This window comes from Camelus ferus, chromosome 5 (genome assembly GCF_009834535.1).
Source record: "Camelus ferus isolate YT-003-E chromosome 5, BCGSAC_Cfer_1.0, whole genome shotgun sequence".
Taxonomy (NCBI): Eukaryota; Metazoa; Chordata; class Mammalia; order Artiodactyla; family Camelidae; genus Camelus; species Camelus ferus.
The window spans coordinates 46,650,625-46,666,061 of NC_045700.1; the positions used below are offsets into that span (position 1 = coordinate 46,650,625).

At 39.9% G+C, this 15,437-nt stretch overlaps 1 long non-coding RNA gene across 1 annotated transcript in view; it reads right to left on the reverse strand.

The window, feature by feature from the left end:
* The window catches only part of LOC116663667, a 40,259-nt gene extending 25,477 nt beyond the window's left edge, over positions 1-14,782 (reverse strand). Inside the window, exons 1-2 of the long non-coding RNA XR_004319941.1 lie at positions 14,614-14,782; positions 13,715-13,811 (exon numbers count right to left, since the gene is read on the reverse strand). This is a non-coding gene — a long non-coding RNA (uncharacterized LOC116663667). The remainder of the gene's footprint in view (positions 1-13,714; positions 13,812-14,613) is intronic.
* Positions 14,783-15,437: the final 655 nt, after the last annotated feature.

The window sequence follows — 15,437 nt, forward strand, 5'->3', positions numbered from 1 at the left end:
GGGCGGCCCGGCTTGTAGGGAAGGAAGGGTAGAAACGAATACACTGTTTACCCGCACTCTGCCTCTGAAACTATTCACCTTTCTTTTAAAGAGAGACACACCCTAGCTCTAAAGACTTGGCCCCAAAAAGGTCAGTAGAAGGGGAACCGGAAAGGAGAGGAAAGAGGCAGCGATGTTGGATGTGGTCACAGAGTGTGTGGATCCGGGAGGCCCCTAGAACAATCCCCAGGAACCCTGACATCTGTAGGCTGGGCAGAGGCAGTGAGAAAGACGCCTGTCAAGGTGGCTACACAGGTTCCCCAGGAAATGAGACCCATTCTGTAGCCTGTCTTGGGAAAGAGAAAAAGAACACCAAGTGACTGCAGAGGGTGAATGGGGGAGTTTTAAGAAGGAGTGAAAAACAGGCTGTCTTTGGGGAGGACAAAGAAATAAAGATCAATAAGTAACTGAGCTGGGCTGAAATTCTGTAATTTTTATTCAGTAGCAGATGGGGAGCCATCGAGGACTTGCAAATAGGGGGACTATGCGGTTGTGTGTGTGTTAGAACCGCTTGCTGACTGGGAAGAAGCTGCGAGGCTGGGTGGGTGACGGTGGGACAAGAGGCGGGTCCATCATTTATTTTCTCTCTTCCTCTCCCTCTCTACAGGAGCCCAAAAATGCCTAGGCCAGAGACTTATTTTTCTTCCCAGGCTGTGTGGGGCGATTCTTCCTTTTCACAGTTGTCAGAAATGAAAGTGACAAACGTAGCCTCTTTCTCACTGAAAAAGAGTAAGACTTGCTAGGTTTTAACAAAAAGGAGACTGTCGGAACAGGGATTGTCATAACTACTACAACTCTCAGTTGGCTGTCCTGCCATCCCCAGGTATTACCGTAATTCATTCAACATTACTATACGTCAGTGGAGGGGAGGAAAAATTAATTCCCCTCTACCCTTCTAGGTTCTTGGATGAGACACCCCTGTGATAAACAGATTAACAAGAGAAAAGTTTAATTCCGTTCCTATATATGAAAGCTCCACAAGGATAAGAGGTGGAAAGAAGAGAGGAAGCAGGAAGCTTTTTATTTTTTTGGTAACCTTTTTTAAAATTCCTTTTTATTGGTGGGGGGAGATAATTAGGTTTATTTGTTTTTTAATGGAGGTGTTGCCGCTGGATGCAACTGGTGTTCCAGGTTATTGTCGTGTCCTAGAAAGAATTCAGAGACAATGTAGAAGTTAAAAAAAGTAAAGTGAGGGTTTATTAAAGAATGGATAGCACACTCTCAGGCAGAGAGCAGGCTGACTCACGTGAGAGGCTGCCCTGTGTTTCTTTGGCAAGTTAGTTACATAGGGTGTGAAAATGAATGGGCGGAATATTCATTGAGGAGGGAAGGGCTTGGGGTTGCATTTCCTGATTTCCATCCCAACTCCACTTTCCCAAAGGGAGGAGGGATTTTTGTCCTTATTTAGTCTGGATCGGAAGTGTCATGGTGTAAGTGCGTGATGGGTACTTCTGATCTGCAAGGCTAATTTTATTGAAATGAGGGCATAATGAGTAAAAGGTTAACATTCAGACACTGGAAATTCCTGTCCTTTTTTCACCTTTCTTTGTTGGTCTCCAGGCCAAAAGGTGTGGCCCCTTATCAGCCCAAAGATCCCTGCTTTTCTTTCTCTGTCCAGGGACCCTTGGTGCTTAGATGATGTATGGTTTCTTGCATTTGGCCTGTGCCCCATCATTCTGCCCAATTCCTGCCATTTGGTCTGTGTCCCCATCTCTCTGCTCACATCTAGCTATCTGCCAGCTCCAACAGAGGTACTGGTCATTGAACCCAGGACCTCGTGAGGTGCATGCTAAGCATAAAATCTACCACTTGAGCTATACCCTGCCCCCCGCCCCCAACTTTTAGACAAAGAAACAATAAATTTGTGAAGAATTAAAAGACAAAAGGGTTTGGGCTAAAAGTAGTAAATGGTGAGGAAGTAAGGTTTGTTTACTCATCCCTCTTGGCCCTAAATTCCCTATATCTGGTGGTGAGGATGCCTTCTAGCCTCCAGGTACTGGGACAGTACCTTTCACATGGAGGATTTATCTCCTGATTTTAGGGGCACAAAGGAGGGTCAGAGTGTCTCCCTTGCACTGGCTGTTTCTCATGTAACTTTAATTCATTTTTTAAACTTATTTTATTTTGTGTTGGGGTGCGGGTAATTAGGTTTGTTTGTTTTTAATGGAGGAACTGGGGATTTAACTCAGGACCTCATGCATGCTAAGCATGAACTCCAGCACCAAGCAATGCCCTCCCTCCAATTCAAAATAATCAAATGCCAAAGTGGCATATTTTGGGGTGACATGTTCTGAACCCCTATACCAGCTAGGGGACTAAGATGGGAGCCATGAATAAGACAGACAGGATCTTCGCTCTCCTAGAATTAATATTCTAGGTAGGTTTTGTGTGAGAGTGTGTGTGTGTGTGTTGGGGGTAGTAAGTGAGACAGATTATAAAGAAATAACCATGAAAACTTCAGATTCCGAGGAGGGCTGTGAAGACAGTGGGGTCCTGAGATAGAATATAGTAAGGTTTAGGGGAGGCCTCTCTGAATGTAACACAGGGCCTAGGGGTGGTGACATTTTAACTCAGACTTCAGGTCGAAAAGCACAAAGGCCCTTTCAGGCAGACAGAACAGCCTGTGCAAAGACCTCCAGGTGGGAGAGCCTGAGGCTTCCATAGCTGGGTCACACTGAGCAAGGGGCCACTGGTATAGAGGAGATGGGCAGGAGATTGGCAGGACTAGGGCAATGGGGACCTAATGAAGGATTTTTAATCAGGAGAACAATCCAAGTTACTTTTCTAAAACAGTGTTCTGTCTCCCATGTAGATACATATAATTCAGGAAGTCACTGGATTGTCCAGAGAGATGATAGTGGTTTAGACTAGAACGATGGCAGTAGAGAGGGAGGGAAGCGGCTGGGTTTGTGATACATTTGTGATGTAGAAGCAGTAGTCTTTGGTGACAGATGAGATGTGAGAAATAGGGATACAGAGAAATCCAGAATAACACCTGCGTTTTTAGCTTGAGCAGCTGGGTAGATGATGATGATGCTACTTACTGAGGTGGAAAGATTTGGAGATGAATGGATTTTGAGAAGGGAATCAAGAGATCCACTGTTGACATATTCAAAATGACGCCAAATATCTGGTTTAATATGAGAGTCTGGAGTTCTGGAGAAGTCTTGGCCGGAGATACAATATTGGGAGTCATAGGATATGATGGGCACCACTGCCCATGAGTTCAGATGACCTGTTCCTCAAAAACAGTTGGATAAAGTCACATCTTTGCTAGCTTGAGAACATGTCCGCTTCGGTGCCATCTTTCAGGTAATCCCCACATCCACAATCACTGTTCTGATTTCTGTTGCCATAGTCTCATTTTGCATGTTCTAATACAGGTTTCCCCTCCACTACCTGAGAGTAGAGTGTTCCTGTGAAAACTCTCCTAAGCCATAATGGTGCAAAGTGAAGCAGCAGTTACCTTAGGACACATCTTGCTAACTGGTGCACAAAATAAATTGAGGTAAAGCACACATAGATTTAGCTCAAATCTACGGCAGCTTGATGCTGAGATGCTGAGTTTCGTTCCGGGGAAAGAGGTTGGTGGGGCCGCTTCTGCTGCTCCTGGATGCTCGCCACCTCTGTCTGTTGCTGGATGGAAAATAAGCACCATCGGCTATTTTCGTTTTTCACCTTTTTTTTTTTGTGAAAGTGAAAATGCTCTTTAGCTTTCTTTTCAGTGTTGAAAACAGGTAAAAGCAAAGTGGCTGTAAAGCAAACTTTCGAAAAACGGGATACCGGTATTGTACTTTCATCATCATCCAGTTCAAAATATTTTTTCCCTTATGATTCTTTCTTTGACTCACAGATTATTTAGATGTGTGCTGTTGAGTTTCCAAATATTTGAGACTTTCCTAGATATCGTAATGTTATTAACTTCTAATTTAATTATCTTTTGGTCAGGGAATACACTAGGTACAATTGAAATTTCTTTTGAAGTTTATTGAGACTTATTTCATTACCTTAAATAATATGTATCTTGATGAATGTCCCCTTTGCACTTGAACATGTACTCTGCTACTCTACCATTGCTGGATGAAATGTTTTATAAATGTTAATTAAGTCATTAGGTAAGGTTGTTTAATGGTGGTTTTCAAATTCCTTTTTTGGGGGGGATGTAATTAAGTTTGTTTGTTTGTTTATTTTAGAGGAGGTACTGGGGATTGAACCCAGGACCTCCTACATGCTAACCACGTGCTCTACCACTGAGCTATACCCTCCCCCCCGGTTTTCAAATTCTTCATATCCTAATTTTTCTGTGTGTTGGTCTAATTCTATCAGTTTTTGAGATGGGATGTTAAAATCTCCAACTATGATTGCGAGTTTCTCTCTTTCTCCTGTTAGCTTTGTCAGATTTTTCTTCACGTGTTTTGAAGTTCTGCTGTTCGGTTTATATATTTTAAGAATTGATAGGTCTCCCTAGTGAAACAATCCCTTTATTATTATAAAATATTCTTTATCTCCGGTGATACATTTTGATTTGAAGTCTAATTTGCCTCATACTAGTATAGCTATTTCTAAAGCGGGTGTCTTGTTGATCACACAGTTGGGTCTTCCTTTTTTCAGACAATTCTAGTCCTTTAATTGGTTTTTTAGGTTCATTTACATCTGATATAATTATTGGTATGCTTAATTCAACTCTATTATTTTTTTCTGTTTGTTTTCTATCTGTCTCAACTGTTTTTTGTTCCTCTATTTCTCCTTTCCATCCTCTGGTAAATCAAATATTGCTTACTATTTAATTTTAGTCCCTCTATTAGCTTTTTGGCCCTGACACCTCAAACAGTAAGACTGCAGATTTCTGCTTGAGTTCCAGTTGCCCTGTGCTGCACAGACATGGAATATTTATATGAGTGGATCTTATCCATCAGTGTAGTTCCCTTCTTCTAAGGTTTGAAGGCTCCTCCAGTTTCCGCCTGCTTTCACCCCTCACCAGTGTCATAGTTTTTTGATTGCCTTTTGTCCACGAATTACAATTTGTAATTGTTACCTGTGGCAGAGTTGTTCTACTACCGGCAACTCTGCCGTTATCAGCACCATTACACTCAGTTCTCTTTTAATCCTTTAAAAACTGCACCTCTTGGGGAGTGAAGGAAATGTTAGCTATCTTGATTGTGATAGTGGTTTCATTGGTGTATCTATCAAAATTCATCAAATTGTATATCTAAAAGTCTTTCTTATATCGATGAGAAAGCCTCAGTCTGATATTGTTATTTAACATCACACTCATTGTTTTGTCCAAGAGATCACATCTCAGACTTTGGAACACAATAACTTCTAATTAGAATTGAATAATCATGTTTCATATTTCATCCATCTATCATTTTCTCGATGGCCAATTATACTGCTTTTCACATTATAGCTATAATTTTAAGTTTTATACAAGTAAAACAAGTGAGTCGAGGTAAAGGAAACTCATAAGAACTAATAGTAGAAGGGTCACAGAGTTACGGCAAAACATGAGACAACAGTGTTGGAAACACTGAAGTCAGGAAAACGCCATTCAGTAACATACTTCCGTTGACCATGAGACAGTGGTGAATGGGAGTTTAGGGTTAGGAAGAGAAGTCAGGACACGCAATAGAGATGAGAGAATTCAAAGGCTTAAGACCTTCAGTCCAGTGCCATTGTGTTAGAATCAAGTTTTATAACTTTAATGTAAAAGGTTGAGAATACAGTCATTCTCAGAGGTTCTATCTTTGGTTCCCTAAGATGTTTTTATCCTTACAGGTTGTTAAATTTTGTAAGAATCAGTATAGCATGTTCAATTCCACTTCTGATTTATGTTTCTTATTTGATTTTTTTGCTTTCTATTTCCAACCATTGTGAATGTAGCTTTAAAATACGTCTATAAGTTCATTTGTTTGAATGTCTGATGAAACTTCAATTTCAGAAATGTCTTTTGTTACTTTCCTTTTTTTTTTTTTCTTTCCTACATTGATCTTGATCCTGAGGAGAGCTATAAAATTTTCTTTTAAGTCATCTGACTCTAGTCCTAGATCAGGTCAATATCACCTGAAAAGTAACACTTTTGTTATCCAAAGAATATAAGGAAAAATAAACCCCCAGGGAGACAGCATTGACTAGAGATTAGAAAAAGGGTCTGTCAGGATGATAATCCAATTTAATCAGCTGTTCTTTTTCTAAACTCTCTGCTATCCATCCTTTCTACCCTGGCTTTTTAAGAATTTGTATGACTACCTGGTGCTAATACTTATCTATATAATGAAGGCACAATTTTATTTTCTTAAGTAACTAGGTTTTAGTCAGTTCACTATGGAACAACTGGTTCTTTGATTTATTTTGAAAGATGGACTGAAAAAAAAAAATTCCTGGTAATTCTGCGGAGGGCTTTGTGCCATGGACATGATCCTTATGCTGTCTTTTCTGGCTGGTAGTATGCCACAATTGGATTATGCTACAATATAGGCTTTGGAATACTTAAACCAATACTTTTGATGAGAAGTCAGTGGTCATTTGTATTCTCCTGCATATAATACATTAAAAAAAATGCTTTCAAGGTTTTTATCTTCATCTTTGATTTTCAGAGAATTTACTAAGGATATCACAGATGTGGTTTTCTTTGTATTTATCCTGCTTGGGGTTCGCCGAGCTTCTTGAATCTATAAATTTGGAAAATTTTCAGCTATTATTCCTTCAACTGTTTTTTTCTGTCTCATCCTCTCTGTGCTTTCCGTCTAGAAGTCCAATTACTTATATATTTGAATTTTTTAAAATATAATGTCCCTATAGGTCACTAAGTCCCTGTTCTATTCTTTTCCTTTTTTCTCCACAATCTTTTTTCCTCTCTGTTCTTTAGACTGGGTAATTTCTAATCATTTATCTTTATGCTTACTTATTCTGATATTGTCTCCAATCTTCTCTTAAGCCTATTAGATATTTTATTCAGATTAGTTTATTTTTCAACTCTTGAATTTCCATTTGGTTCTATTTTTATACTTTTGATTTCTATGCTGATATCTCATTTGTTTATTACAAGATATTTTCCGGGGGCCTCAGGGACCGTGGGAAGGGGCAGGAGGCCGGGCGGAGGGAGGCCGGGCGGGGCCTTGCATGGGAGCAGGGTGGGGAAAAAGAGGCCTGCTGGCCTCTGTGGCAGCGAATTGGGCCTAGGGGTGGCTGTAGTGGGTGTTTGGGCCAGCAGGTGCGCTTAAGCCGATTCGGTCTGGCTCCAAGGGTTCGGGCTGCCTGAAGGAGGGGAGATGGACTTTGGAAGGCCTGGGGTGGTGGAGCGCCCAACCCTCAGAGGGGCTTGGGAGTGTGAGAAGGATGGAGAATGGAGCACATGGGAATAAGTCGATTTGGGTCACTTAGGAGAAACCTTGTTCCTTGGCTGTGTCAGTGCCTAACCAGATGCTGTCTGGAGGCCCAACCTGGTTTGACAGTGGTGATGACAACTAACTTTTAAGTTTACTTTGCCAGCCATTTCAAATGAGATACATGGTCTCATTTAATCATCACAAGGATCCTTCAAATTTGGGTATTATTCCCATTTTGCATATGATGAAACTGAGGCTTGGAGAAGTATTTGCCTAAGGTCACAGCTGGTGGTAGGAATCTTTACCATCTTGCTACACTGCCTCTGGTCAGACAGGATTTGAGGCTCCTGCATTCTTTGGAATACTCGAGGGTTGATTCTGCTTAGGATTTCCTAAAGGAAATTGCTACCCCCTGGAGGTTCCTACGTAGGCCCCTCTGGATTTGATCGGGGCCCTAACCACAGGGTTAGTGTGGCTGGAGGGAAAAAAAATGTTTCCTTTGTGTCCTTGAGCTCAGTTATAATAGTGGCTTTGTAATCTTTCTTTGCTCACTTCAGCATCTTGGGTATCTTGAGGTCAGTTTACATTGAGTGCCTATGAGTCATGGGTTTCTTTTTTTTTCCTCTATCTAGTGATTTGGGGTTTTATTCAAACATTATAAATAATCATTGTAGAGACTCTGTATTCTGTTTTGTTCTTCTAAAGAATCTTGATTATTTGTTTTAACAGGAGGCTAACTAGGCCTGCTTCAAACTCCACACTCAGATTCCCTAGCACTTGTCAGCAGCTGAAATCTCTGTTTAGTTTTGTTTTTTTTTTTAATTTTGGTGGGGGGAGGTAACTAGGTTTATTTATTTTTAGAGGAGGTACTGGGGATTGAACCCAAGACCTCCTGCATGCTAAGCAAGGGCTTTACCACTTGAGCTGTACCCTCCCCACTCTGTTTAGTTCTTTTAGCCATGGATGGACTTCTTGGATCTCAGTGCACACGTATGGTTTAGGAATCAGCCAAAGATTTGGGTAGAATTGACATGCAGAATTTGAGACTACTCCTGTAGGACTCTTTTTGAGATTTCCCCTCAGTTTCCAGTGTTGTATCCACTTCAAACTCTGGTTCTTCAAACCAGTAAGACTGCAGGTTTCTAATGGAGTTTTTTGACCACCCTGTCTGGTGCCAACTAAGGACTGACCTCAGGTGAAAAGTCATAAAAATGGGAAATTCACACACAGCTATTTCCTTCTTCCAACTATAAATGTCTTTGCAGTTCCTGCTTGTTTTTGGTCACTCTCTTGTGCCTTCAGGCAACTGATTTTTATATTTTGTCCAAGGGTGTTGGTCCTATATGAGTTTCTACACTACAATTGGAGCAAAACCTCAAAAGTACTTATTTTTCCTATGGTATTTGCTTTATTTGTCTCTGTGTCTTTGCAAAAAAGATAACTGGCCTGCGATAGGGACAGTATTTTTATTTAGACTTTTATTTTATTTTAATTTTATTTCTTATTTTAATTTTTTTGGGGGGATGGCAATTAGGTTTATTAATTTTTTAAAAAAATGGAGTCACTGGGGAATGAGCCCAGGACCTTGTGCATGCTAAGCACATGCTCTACCGCTGAGCTATACTCTCCCCCTCTAACTTCTGTTTGTTTATTGGAATCATAATCATGGTTTTTAGTTTTTCATATAGCTTCTAAAATGTATCTCCAAACTTAACATTATGAATGTTGTTCATTGGCTTTTTTCGAGGACATCAATGGAATTTTCTTTTAATGACCGCACTCTAAATCTCTTTTTCTTTTCTCCCTTGGCTTTTTTTTAATGTATTTATTTTACAATATCATATTTTAAAAATTGAAGTATAGTTGATGTACAAGATTATATGTTACAGGTATACAATACAGTAATTCACAATTTTTAAAGGTTATACTCCATTTATAGTTATTATAAAATATTGGCAAAATAAGCTACAAGGATGTATTGTACAACATGGGGCATCTAGATAAATCTCTTTTTTAATCCTACCATTTCATGCTCCTCTCCCACTGGTTATATTCTTGGCTGTCTCTGACCTCCTAAATACATCTTACACCTTGTTTTATGTTCACCCCTCCCCCTAATTCCACTAAAACAGTATTAATTTAGGCCCTCATCATTTTGTGTCCTAGATAGCTGGAATAGCTTTCTGTTCTCCCAGCATCCAGCTTCCTTGCTCCCCTCCTGTGCATTCGTTATCCTGCTGCCAGAGTGATTCCTAATGCAAATATTATTATATTTTTCCTTTGCTCAAAACCCTGTTGCTTATGGGATACAACCTAAACTCTTTAGGCCTTTCCAATTTTAGCCCAGTGCGTCCCAGTGATCTCCTTGGTTGCCGTTAAATCATCTATGTTGCCCCCGTCAGTCCCTCTTTTCTGCTCCACTGCCTGGTGGTCCTACTCAGCAAAGAATCTTGCTAATACTACTCACACCAGCCCATTTCCCCTCAGTCACTAATGAGGATGTTTGGTGGCACTTGTAGTTGCAGATACTGGTCTTGCTGCGACAGCCTCCTCACCCAGACCCCACCCACTTTTATAATTCTTTCATTAAATTCCAAAGGGAGCAGTCCATTCTGAGTTACAAGCCCAGGAGGCATAAGTTTCATTAGCCTGTTTGGAGATCATTTGAGTGGCATCACTGTGTCCTACTCCAAACCATCCCTTTGGGCCCAAAATCCCGTAAGCAGTCCAGGCCAACCTAGCCTGAGTAGCCTATCAGAATCATTTCTTTTCACACTATGTGACGCTCATCAAGGGACGGGATGCTGGTTCTCCCAAGGCTGGATCTCTGTCCACCTGGGCCAGATTGATGATGCTGGATGTTTTCTTCTCGTTTCTTCCTGGTGGCTGGTGAGCTGTTTTTTTTGTTGTTGCTGTTTTTTTTTTTTTTTTTTAATTGTGATAAAATGTACTTAAAATTTGCCACTGTGATCATTTTAAAGTGTACAATTCACTGGCATTAGCTGCATTCACAATGTTGTGCAACACTACTCATTTCCAGAACTTTTTCATCTTCCCAAACAGAATATCTGTATGCATTAAGCAGTAATTCCGTTCCTTCCCTTCAGTCCCTGGTAACCTCTATTGTATTTTCTGCCTCAGAATTTTCCTATTCTAGGTACTTTATATAAGTGGAATCATACAGTATTTGTCCTTTTGTGTCTGGCTTATTTTGCATAATGCTTTTTAGGTTCATCCATGTTGTAGTATATATCAGAATTTCATTCCTTTTAAGGCTGAATAATATTCTATTGTAAGTATATACCAAATTTTTTTTAATCCATTCATCTGTTGATGGACATTTGTGTGGTTTACACATTTTGGCTATTGCTAATAACACTGTTACGAACATGGGTGTACAAATTTCTCTTTGAGTTCCTGCTTTAATTCTTTTTGGTGTATACCTAGGAGTGGAATTGATGGATCATATAGTTAATTCTATGTTTAACTTTCTGAGGATTGCTGGTAGGCTGGTTTTGAATTCTATAGGTCAATGGGCAGATTAGACTCTTGCTTGGGGCCCTGACCAATATCTTGAATTTTTAACCAATCTACAGTCAATCCCCAAGTCTCCTCTTAGCTAATAGTTAAACTTCCTCTCTCTGCAACAGTTCTCCTTCCACAGAGTTGCTTAAGCTGAACAGATCTGAAGAGGAAATCAATGACCTGGAAAATTCACAGCTAGGACAGTTTAGAATAAGTTGTCTATGCAGTGAACAGAGATTTTTCACACCTTTTTTTTTTTTTTTTTTGGTAAGTCCAGTTGTTTCGTGTGTGTGTGTGTGTGTGTGTGAGGTGGGATGAGGATCAAATTAAAAACAAACAAAAAAATCTTGAATGAAAACAAACCAAAACCTTGCCAAGTGCAAATCAAAAAAAAATTTATGGAAGGAGAGCAAGTCAGAGGGGAGTTTGGAATGTAAAAACATAGGCAGGGTTAGGTTATAGTTATAATTTAGCTTCCTTAATGTTGAAACTGACAGATTCAGTAATTAAAATTTGACTTTATCTCTTTCAGTGTTTAATGGTGCTTTAACACTAGCAGTTAAGTATTTCACAATGGACAATGCTTATTCATGAAAAAACAAATATTTCCCCTAGCTGAAAGTGGCCAGATTTGCATTCATGTTTCCATACTCCTTTCTCGAATCAGGTATCAGATGTCAGCAAACGACCTACTTAAAACGGTGTTGACATATGATCAAAAGCAAACATTCCAATAAGGTTTGGAGGGGTAGGATTTGTGGATCTAAATGAGGTAGGGTGGTTATGGAGGGGGTGCCTCCCGCAGAGTGGCTTTTGGCAGCAGAAGGGTAACTTTAGACCTTTCTAGTTTCTTGCCTTTGTGCATCCTGAAAGCAGGCACCGGGGAGGTAAATCGATAATTAGGGGGTTATTTAAAATAGAGATCTGTCATTTGACAGACTGCAACCTGTCTGTATCCACAAGCACAGTGAAAACTACCCCTAGCCCTTTGTCCCTGGGCGTGTGGGGGCTATTGAAGGTCTCTAGTTGACAGAGCCACTTGGGTTCAAGTTACGTTGCCTGAAAGAAGGAAAGGTGTGTGGAATGCAGAGCAGCACATGTACAGGGACGTTAGCTTTGTTTTGAAATCCATCTAGAAATGACACCTCCTATTAGATGTTGCATTCTCTGCCCTAAAACCAAGCATCTGGAGGTCAACTTCAACTTCAGCTCACTTGGTTACACGAGTGCTGAGTGCTCAGAACCTCAGGGTCAACTATCAAACCTAATAATAGCAAATGGAATTCTTTGTGTAAAGTGACTAAAAGTTACGGAACAGCACACAACCCTCCTAACAGGAAACTGGTATTTTAGAATGTGTTACAGATTTAAAACTCCTCCTACAATCATGCTAGCTGGTAATAAGTAGTTACTGAGTGCCTGCTGTGTTTACAGCTCTTGTACCAGACGTTGTCTGTATATGTCCGGTATGTGCTGATGAAATCTCAGGTATGTGCCTACTACCTGTTGCTGCAGCTGCACCCTCATCACTCTGCACACTGAGCTTCCATTTTTGTTCATTTTGTGTATTTTGTTCAAAATGAACAGATTTATCTGTGTATGATTAACATAGTGACTTAAGACCTTTACACGCTACCTAAAATTGCAAGATTGACTGGCATTCCCATCTATAGGACCCTGGAAAAGGGACTGCATATTTAACACTACAGTAGATATCTTGATTGAGAAGATAAGTATTTCAAAAATTTTTATCATAAAATGTTTCATTTTATTATTTATTATTTTATAATTATTTATTATTTCATTTTTTATCATAAAATGTTTCAGATACCAAAAAGCCCCCCACAGAAAGTAAAATATATAAAAGACACTCATATATCTACCACCCACATTGAAAACTTTGCCATATTTGCTTCCTACTATTTTTAAAGAAAGAATTAGTGATAGAGTCAAAGACTTGACCCTCCCCTCTTTCCTCCATCCTCCATCTTTCCCTCCTCAGAGTTAACCTCTATCCTATTCTAATTGCCCACGTTCTTATACTTTACAACTGATATATGGTTTGTTTTTAAAAATTGGCGTAAGGTGTGTACAGAAATGTTTGCAATTTACTATTTCATTCAACACTAAGATTTACCTACAAGTGATGCAAGTGAGATAGGCCATTCCTGTGAATTATTGTTCAAATTCCACTGTATGAATATACCACTGTTCATGTCTCCAGTTCCCTTCAGAGAGGCATTTAAGTTGTTTGCAATATTTTACCATGATGCACAATACTAATATGAATGAACCAGCCATTCCTCCGGTCCCATTAACTCCACCGTCAAAATAATATATCTTAAAATCTGACCACTTCTCCTCGTCCCGCAATCACCCTGGTCCAAGCCATCATTTTCTCTTCCAGGAGGTTCCTAAGTGTCTCTCACTCTTGCTGCCCATTAGTTTATAGCTCATACAGCCCATGGAATCCGAATGGGTCGTGTCTTCATCAAAATCCATCATACCTGATATAAAATCCAAAGCTCTTCCCATGGCCAGGGCGGCTCCATGTAATCTGGCCCCTCGCCCCCTTTCCCTAGTTCTCCATAGTCCAGTCCAGTCCAGACCTGGGCTTCTGTTCACTGCTTTAGAGCCAGCTGTTTGCTCTGCCTGACGCCAGCACTTCCTTCATCTTCCTATGGCTTCCTCCTTTCCTTTTAATTCGGGTTCCTAATCAGATAAAATCTCCTTTCCTGTTTCTATTATCTGAGTTAGTACCTCTTTCATTTCTTATCCCCTTACCCTGCTTTTTTCTTATCACAAGTTATCAAATTTGAAGTTACCTTTCTGTTTACTCCCGTTTCTCTGCTACGAATGTCAGCTCCTGGTGTCCCAGCTCTTAGAAGAGTGTCTGGTGCAAGAGGCGCTGGCAATCTTCACCTGAAGAAATAAATGAGAGAGCATTAGTACAGGACTCATTATGTCCCTTCTCCAGGACAGTAGCCTGGAAACTTTGTTGATGGTGAAGCACAATAAGAAATACACGTTTTATACAGCGCACACACAGATGGGAACCTCGAGTTTCAGGAAACAATACTTATACTCATTACTCATATTTGTTACTCTATTTCAGAAGGAAAGAAGAAAATATGCTAGTTGCAATCCACTAAATTGATTTCACAACTCACCAATGGGTTCTAACTTGCAGCGTGAAAAACTTTGTTTTAGGGTATATAACTGGAAGTGGTTTTGCTCGGTTTTACTAAATATCCCTGAATGGCCCTCCAAAGTGAAAAATGTATACTAATAATATCACTGCAGGAATTTCCTCATCTCCTTACCAACACCTGGTCTTAAAAGGCTTTAAAATTTTTGCCTGTGACACTGTTCTAATCTGTTCTAGTTTGCATTTTCTTGATTGTTAAAAAGACTGATAGATCAGCAATCTCAACCATAAAAAAATATGTAAACTCGATTTTAGTGCCCCTGGGGGACTAAGAATCTTCAGAACCTATAGGCAAAGAGACTTAATCTAACCCTCCTTTATGAGGTTTACAATGACAAATTCTCATATATTTAATTTTAGTGGCACAAGAGTGTATTCCCAAGGATACAGTACTAACGACAATTTTAGTTCATTCACCATTCATGCCATCATCTGTTTACTCAACAAATATTTATTGAGGGCTCGCTACTGCCAGGAATTTCCCCAGATAGACCAACAACCTCTCCTGGCGCCTACCTTCCAGACGGTGAGTTCTTTGTCCCTCGTACTGTGGCAGAGTGACCGTGGCAAGGCGTGTTTCAGAAGAGCTCAAAGACTCCGACCCTTCCAGTTCTTTCAATCCACGTCCTCGTCCAAAAACTTGTTCACAAGTTTTTGTATTCAATACATCCGGAGAGGAACGCAGTGTGTTCACGCATGCTCTTTCCCTGCAAAGGGATTCTGGAGGGGAAAGTTTTGAAGTAAGGAGAAAGCGAATGTTTTTATGTCTAGCACTTGTTTTAAATGTAAGATTATAATTAGGGTCCTTTAAAGCAACCCAATTTAATTTACTTTTTCTTCTAAAAGCAACTTTTCCCCCATGCTCTCTGCAAAAAAAATTTTTTTTAATCGTCTTACTTTATTTCTTCGTGAAGTCAGGTTCGATTAAAAGGGCAATGAAAAAAATCTCGCGTTCACTCTGATTTTGGTAATTCTAAATTTTGACGGAAAAAAATATCTCCAGATCACATTAATAGTCTTTAGCTTCTACCCCAACAGTCTCTAGACTTTATTATCCCATAGATAAGTCTTAACTAACAGCAGCCCTTTCTTTCTAATTTAAAAACCACAAGTCTTATGTAAAACAACTCGGCTTTCCATTCCTTCTGGAAAGAAAGCTCAGGATTTAACTCATTTTATCTCTCCAGATAATTGTGCGGTTACCGGATAAGAGGTGCTACAACCGGGAACAGTGCCTACGCTGATAAAGGGTGTTATTAGTGCTTGATTCTTTAATTTTTACTTTTTTATTAACGTAAACTGTACGCCGCAGTGAAAGTGCTAAGTTCTCCATGACCCCC